Source organism: Anomaloglossus baeobatrachus, unplaced genomic scaffold, assembly GCF_048569485.1.
Source record: "Anomaloglossus baeobatrachus isolate aAnoBae1 unplaced genomic scaffold, aAnoBae1.hap1 Scaffold_465, whole genome shotgun sequence".
NCBI classification, from domain to species: Eukaryota; Metazoa; Chordata; class Amphibia; order Anura; family Aromobatidae; genus Anomaloglossus; species Anomaloglossus baeobatrachus.
The window spans coordinates 1-7,881 of NW_027443991.1; the positions used below are offsets into that span (position 1 = coordinate 1).

Consider the following 7,881-nt stretch of genomic DNA (forward strand, 5'->3'; position numbering starts at 1 on the left):
TTTCATATTATAGCAAATTTATATTACACCTTTATGATGTCCTTTTGTTAAATTTATTGTTGAAAAAAAGCATATGCATATATACACATTGTCTTCCCAGTATATGATGATACAAGCAAGGCTATATATAGGTCTTTTTAGAAAAACCTTTAGAAAAACCTTTGCACATAATTATATTATATGGCTATTATGAACGGTCTTTCACAAATTGATATATGTAGTGGTCATTGAATGTTGGTTGAATTTAAACATTGTTTAATTTTATGCAAATTATAACCAATTAAATATATGCATAAATAGTGCTCTAGGCAACAGCTGAGTTATCCTTGAGGAAGGGGGCCGTTACACGCCCCCGAAACGCGCGTCGGATCAGGACTCTGTTTTTGCCTACCTCACCTGTGCGGTGATAACCTGCCAAGTAATCTCTCCCTCGTGTGGAATCAACCGGCTTCCACTGGACACGGTACGGATTGCCTGCTGGAGAGGTTGAGAGGTTACCGCTGACATTTCCTTTGTCTGCAACTAGGATACATTGGTACCTCCAGCGGTTCTGCATTGCTCGTTTGGAAGCGGATCGGAGCCTTGTGTGGTGCTAACCTGCCAAGCAACTTCCTCCTGTGTGGAATCAGTCAGCTGACACTGGATACTGTCTGGACTGCCCGCTGGAGAGGCTGAGTAGTTACCGCTGATCTTATTGTTGTCCGCAGCCAACATCTTGGTGCTTTCAGTGGCTTCGTACTGCTTGATTTCGAAAGTACATTTGGGAGAATACGGGACCGGCTGGTTTGTGGCCTTGTGAAGTGTTATAAAGGCTCTGTAAAGAGGGATGTCGGTAACCATACATCTCCCCCAGAGCCAGCACTAGTCGCGGCCACTGGCCTCAAAACGTCCGCTCTGGAAGTCTAACAGGTCAATCCTGTACATAGCGGTTCCAGCCTAATCAACGGAGAAATCCGGGGTGTTTTTTGCGGTCAAGTTGTTGTGAGGTTTATTCCCCCAGGCCCTGGGGGCGAATATAACGTCGCAAACTTATATTGTACAACTTAAAACTTGTAAGTTAGCCAGGGGTGGTATAGTACATCTTTCATTGTATAAGTCTAAATTATTAACCAAACAAAATATATGCCACCGGCCGGGGCATTACATTAGACTGGTAAAACTAAATCAATGTGAATATTGTATCACCTCGAAGTTAATTGGTTATACAAAAGAATTTTATTCTCATTACTTTCATTTTTTATTTTATGTGGTCCTTGTTTTATGTGGTCCTTGGTTTTAGTAATAATCAGTGTATTGTATATTATCAAATACTCTGTCTTGAAACAAGGATAGCAAAAAATTTTTTATTTGTGGTCTATTAATAAAATTATAAAAACCCATCTAGCGCTGGTTTATTGTGGATTTTTACTTAAAATCCTTTACACAGTTTATTAAAGGCTACTTTACACACTGCGATATCGGTCCCGATATCGCTAGTGTGGATACCCGCCCCCATCTGTTGCGCGACACGGGCAAATCGCTGCCCATGCTGCACAACACCGACCAGACCCGTCACACATACTTACCTGCCCGGCGACGTCGCTGTGACCGGCGAACCGCCTCCTTTCTAAGGGGGCGGTCCGTGCGGCGTCACAGCGACGTCACTGAGCGACCGCCCAATAGCAGCGGAGGGGCGGAGATGAGTGGCCGGAACATCCCGCCCACCTCCTTCCTTCCTCATAGCGGCTGGGAGGCAGGTAAGGAGAGGTTCCTCGTTTCTGCGGTGTCACACGGAGCGATGTGTGCTGCCGCAGGAGCGACGAACTACATCGTTACTGCTGCAGTAACGATAATCGAGAATGGAGACCCATGTCACCGATGAGCGATTTTGCACGTTTTTGCAGCGATGCAAAATCGCTCATCGGTGTCACACGCAGCAACATCGCTAATGCGGCCGGATGTGCGTCACAAATTCCGTGACCCCAACGACTCCGCATTAGCGATGTCGCAGCGTGTAAAGCCCCCTTTAGTGGGAGTGGTGTACAGGGTGTTAGCAGTAAAGAGTATTCCATATTTCTGCCAGATACCCACAGAGATATTGAAATCTGAAAAAAGAGACTTCTGCTCATTGAAGGTAAGAACTGCTCACATAGCGTTCAACTCCACAGCAAACGAGTGCTCTAGCACTGGCATCTCAGCAGGGATATTCCCCTACTACACATGTGTGTCTGGGTCCCTGTGACAGTTTACAGGACATAACTCAGGGCACCTAGACAGAAGGCAGAGGGACTACTTTCTATTTCTGGTGTAGAGCTTAGTACAATATATATATATATACTATTACATGTGACACATGTACCTTGTATTACCATTATTCGCTGTATATGAACCCCTTTTCTCCGGGCATTATTTGTCTATAGCATTTTTCACGAACCTGAGGCAACTGAGAACCCTTCAGTGAAGGAATTCCACTAACCCTCACAATACCAACCAGGGGCCTCCCTGCAGTAACTCAGGTAGTTGTACCCATTCTCTTTCCGCATTCTATGTGTTCTTCTTCTTTCTTCTTTTTTTTCTTTTTTCTTCTTTTTATTTCTATCATGTAGTTCAGGGGTTTATAGATATATGTCCTGCATCTCATATTTCCTTTAGTGGTGCTTCTTACCCATTCTCATATCATTTACCCTAGTATTTCATGATCCTGAGGCGACTGAGAACCCTTTAATAAAGGAATCCTTTTTCACTTGAATTGTCAAGTGATACTTACCAGTGACTATCACGTAATGTTACAGGTAGTTGCATTTTCTTCCTCTTCTTTCTCTCCTTTCTTCTTTGTCACACGGTCCATTGTGTTATAGCCCACGTGTCATGATAACACTTGTACCATCTTTTCATTTAGATTCCACCTACAATTATTTACCGATTCCAGTTCTGAAATAGGCTTTCATGATCTACTCACTAGAATTCTCAAGTGCATAAGGTACTGAGACATATACATGTTCACACCATTATAAAGAACAAAGTATAAACATTGAGGTTTTTCTCACACCCATGTTCCTGTGTTCTTTGATATGATATGTGTTCATTTCCTTCACTATATAGGATTGCAAGTTTTCCATTTGTACCTTAATGGCAATGACGCTATACAATTGAACACATATCATCCTGTTATCCATATAGGTGTGTATTTACCTGCTTGACTATTTTTGGTTGTTTGATCCAGAATGTTTCTCCAGATAGGTCATGTGGAAATTTTCTTTCCTCAGTACAAATGTTTTCACTATGGCTTTGGAAAAATTTTTTGTATGTGCATCATGGTCATTTGACCCATTGTACTCTCAAGTAGCAATATATTGTACTGTTATGTTGTACTATGTACTAATTACGTGTTTATATGGTTTTGTAACCCTTTATGATCTTAGATAACTTTATCCTTGATAAAGACCTAAAAACAAGGTCGAAACGTTGGATGAATTATCCTTTTGCACAAATAAAGAATTTTCAGCATTCCAAGAGTTCTTTTCTTACGTTATTGATCACTATAGTGTGCCAGAGCTATTTCTATTGAATTGACTCTTATTTTTTCTGAGCACCTGCTATATACACAGTGACCCAGACATATTCAAGTTTCATTCAGAAGGCAGAGGGAAGCCTTAGCAGCTGAGCCTATATCTTGGCTTGTGAGCATTAGAACAGGCCGGCGATTACAGGGTAACATGAAAAATGTCCAGCTTGCATTATGACTAGAACATGACAATATCCTTTTAAGTACTAACCTATGATGCGTTCCTAAGCAGTTGATGTTATATGTTCTACATTTCATTTTCTGCATACTTTACAAGTAGTAGAATTTGCTTTGATATAGGCAACTGGATTTTCACAATGAAAAGGCAAAGGATAACGCCCGAAAAAGACGCCATACATTATGTCAGTGCCATCACTGACAAACCTGGATTGACCATGAAATACATCAATCACCTTAAAGGTGAGTTAAAACAAGTTTTAACTAAATTGCCTTAATATTGTCATGCATTAGAATGACTGTCTTAGGTAATGATAAATATTTTCTACAGGAAGAGGAGTGTTTGCTGAAACTGAAATCGAAAAAGGGAGTTTTGTTGCAGAATATCGAGGCGAGCTCACGTATGCACTTACGATGGTAGACAACTACTCGAGATTTATGGTTGTGGTACAAGTCAAAGATCTACTGGCCCATACTGCAGCGAAGGTCTTCCAAGCACACTTATGCAGACCTCATGGCTACTCAGAGAGAGTCCTCACAGATCAAGGCACAGCCTTTGAAGCGGAAATCTTCAAGGACTTCTGCAGCTTTTACCGATGCAGGAAGATGCGCACTACACCCTACCATGCTCAAACCAATGGTTATCAACCTGCTCAGGACTTTACCCCATATTCCAGATGTGGCCTTACAAGTGATTTATAGAGGGGTAACAATACGTTGGGCTCACCGGATCTAATCTCCCTTTTTATACACCCTAAAATCTTGTTTGCTTTAGAATAAACAATAACATCATAAAGGTATAGCAGTACCGTTTCAAAGTTTCGGTGTCCCAAGCAGCATTCCATCAGCCTCTGGAAGGTTCCTGGCAAATTGCACAGCTCGAAGGGCATGCTTTTGAACTCGCAGAGACCCATCGGGGTGGCAAAGGCGGTCTTCTCCCGGTCTGCCTCAGCAACGGACACTTGCCAATAGCGACTAGTGAGATCAAGGGTAGAAAAATAATTTGCAGTTCTCAATGCAGCTAGCTATTCCTCAATACAGGGGAGTGGTGCTGTCCTTCTTCTTTAACAGGACCAACGGAGCTGCCCAGAGGCTACAACTGTCACGGATAACCCCAGCCTCCTTCATGTTGCTCAACATGTCCTTGGTACACTGGTAATGTGCAGGTAGTTTTGGCTTATATCTCTCTTTGATGGGTGGGTGTGCACTTGTGGGGATGTAGTGTTTGACCCCTTTTATTCTTCAAAAGTCTAGCGGATGTTTGCTGAAGACTTGCTCGTATTCTTGCACTAGCCTGTAGACCCCCTTCTTGTGATGTGAAGGTGTGGAGTCAGTGCCTACGTGTAATTCCTTACACCACTCCTCTGGCTGACTTGGTGAGCTGTCACTGAATGGGTGGGCTGAAGCAATGGTGGATGCTGCTGTTTGGATAGCATGTGTATCTACTGAGAACAGCTTATCAATGGTGGCAAATCGGAGCAGCTTAATCTCTTGCTCTCCGCAGTTCAACACTCTCATGGGCACTCTTCCCTTCCATATTAATGAATAAAACTATGATGTAAATAGCATATAGATACCCCACAAATGCAGATAAAAGTAGGTTATGGGAAAAGGGGGAAGAGAGAAACAGGAAAATAGTGGAATAAAGTATACCTTCCAGGTGGGAGAGGAAATGGCAGCACAGCCAGTGGAGGTGAAGCAAGGGGAGCCTGCAACTAAAGAGTTGAGAGCGTTATCACATGGTGACTGAGCCTGATTGTAACGGGAGCATAGAGGTGCCGATCCTGTCTTACCTGCGTTGGTGTAGAAGTGGGTGTCCTGTGGTGGAGTCAGCTATGTGCAGTGGTGGCCGTGGGTTCTTTTATGTGCGACCGTAGTAATAGCTGCGCCCACTTCCTGTATGGGAGTGGAATGCAGTGAGGGTAATGGAACGCACGCCTGCGCATTTGTGTTTAACGTCGCGCATGTGCAGAACGGAGAAAAGGCTGCGCTCACTTCCTAATGAAAGGGAGTGAGACGCATCTGGGAAGGGAAGGGAAAAGATTAGGGTTTGGGGATGATGAAAGGGCTTTCTACGGGCAAGGATGGCAAAGGGTGGCAGTGACGGAAAGTCAGGCAGCCTGTCCTGTCCTGTCCTGTCCGTCCGTCTTTTTGTATCATGAATTGGAAAGACTGCAAGGGGGAGGGGAGGTGCTTGTGTCCAAAAGGAGGAGTTATTCAGATTCATTGCAGTGGGCGGCGGCTGCAAAAAGCACCATTCTTCTTGTTTTTGCTCTGCAAAACAGCCTTTTCAAGGGTTGGCTTGGGTGACAAAATGTCTTCTGTAGGCGTGGGTTTGTCTCCCTCTCCCTAAGATGTGTCCGGTATAGGCCAGGGTGCCACTCAAGGCCGTAACCAATTCGGGTTATAGCTTCTCGGCCTTTTGGCTAAGATCAAGTGTAGTTTCGGAGGACGCTACCTTGGTCGGTACTGGAAGGTGCCTGGGATTGCACGTCTGCCGGCCTTGAGGAAGTGTGTGCGCCTTCTGGTGACACATAGCCCTCTTGTGCCTGGACGGTTCCCAGGCAACGGGAGGCGATCACCTTTGTTATTTTGAAGTCCTACTGATAAACAGAAAAAAAAAAAATTAAATCTGTTCTTATCAGTTTAATATCTGATACGTCCCCTCTCTGGGGACCATATATTAAATGGATTTTTAGAACAAGGAGATGGAAAAAATCTTGCTCTGTCCACTGCACGCATTGACCTGGTATTGCAGTACCTCCAGGACCGGTGCACCCCTTCTTAACCCAGTTTCCAAAAGCAGAACTCAATTCACCTGATTCAAATGAGCCCCATTAGTGAATTGAAAGAAAGCAAAAACTTTATATGCACCTCAATTTGGCCAATTCACTTTTCACACTTTCACCCTTTTTTTTATCTTTCACACCTTTTACTTGCTTTATTGATGCAAAAAGCTGTGCCAAATAGCAAACTCATCTCCACTCAACTTGACCAACTCTGCTATGTCCCGTGCAGTATCTTATTCTCAGTCTTATCTAGATCATTTGCAATTGAATAGAATAGATCCCTTTTGGCTGCTTATGACTGTGTAAAATATGTAGTTTTACTGGGCTGGGATGAGAGAATCCATTGAAGCATGGTGTAGGGGTTGTGGTTCCTGTGTGCTAAGAAGAGAGGCTGGCACCAGCCAGAAAGCCCCATTGCAGCCAATAATCACTTAATAACTTTTTCAACTTGTCATCATATGGGAGGCCTTCCATTCCTTGTAGTAGTCTAGTTGCCCACCTTTGAACTGACTCTAACTTCTGAATGTCCTTATTAAAATGTGGAGCCCAAAACTGGTTCCCATATTCCAGATGTAGCCTTACAAGTGATTTATAGAGGTGTAACAATACGTTGGGATCACGGGATCTAATCTCCCTTTTTATACACCCTAAAATCTTGTCCCAAGCAGCATTCCATCAGCCTCTGGAAGGTTCCTGGCGCATTGCACAGCTCGAAGGGCATGCTTTTGAACTCGCAGAGACCCATAGGGGTGGCGAAGGCGGTCTTCTCCCGGTCTGCCTCAGCAACGGACACTTGCCAATAGTGACTAGTGAGATCAAGGGTAGAAAAATAATTTGCAGTTCTCAATGCAGCTAGCGATTCCTCAATACGGGGAGTGGTGCCGTCCTTCTTTTTTAACAGGATCAACAGAGCTGCCCAAAGGCTACAACTGTCACGGATAACCGCAGCCGCCTTTATGTTGCTCAACATGTCCTTGGTACACTGGCAATGTGAAGGTGGTATTGGCTTATAGCTCTCTTTGATGGGTGGGTGTGCACCTGTGGGGATGTGGTGTTGGACCCCTTTTATTCCCCCAAAATCTAGCGGGCTTCCCACCGGTAACCCGCTCCCCAGCTTGGATGGATGCTGAGGGAGCCCCTTTTGCCCGCAGGCTCTGGCCCTGGGAACTGTAGCCTTGGCGGTGACTGTGCTTCCCTCTACGGTGTGAGCTGTTGCCTTCAATCGGGTCTTGACTGCTGGGAAACCCTGGAGGTTCCTGTCGCTAACGGATTTGACCGGTTTTACGGCGACTCCTAGCCTGGTCGGGGTCCGTAGGCCCTGCCGGATGGTGCTGGCTTCTCTTCACTCCCCGATCTGGTACCGGCGGGCCA

General features: G+C 44.6%; 1 pseudogene; it reads left to right on the forward strand.

Annotated features, from left to right (window-relative positions):
• Positions 1-6,298: 6,298 nt before the first annotated feature.
• Positions 6,299-6,504, forward strand: LOC142280995 (U2 spliceosomal RNA; annotated as a pseudogene).
• Positions 6,505-7,881: the final 1,377 nt, after the last annotated feature.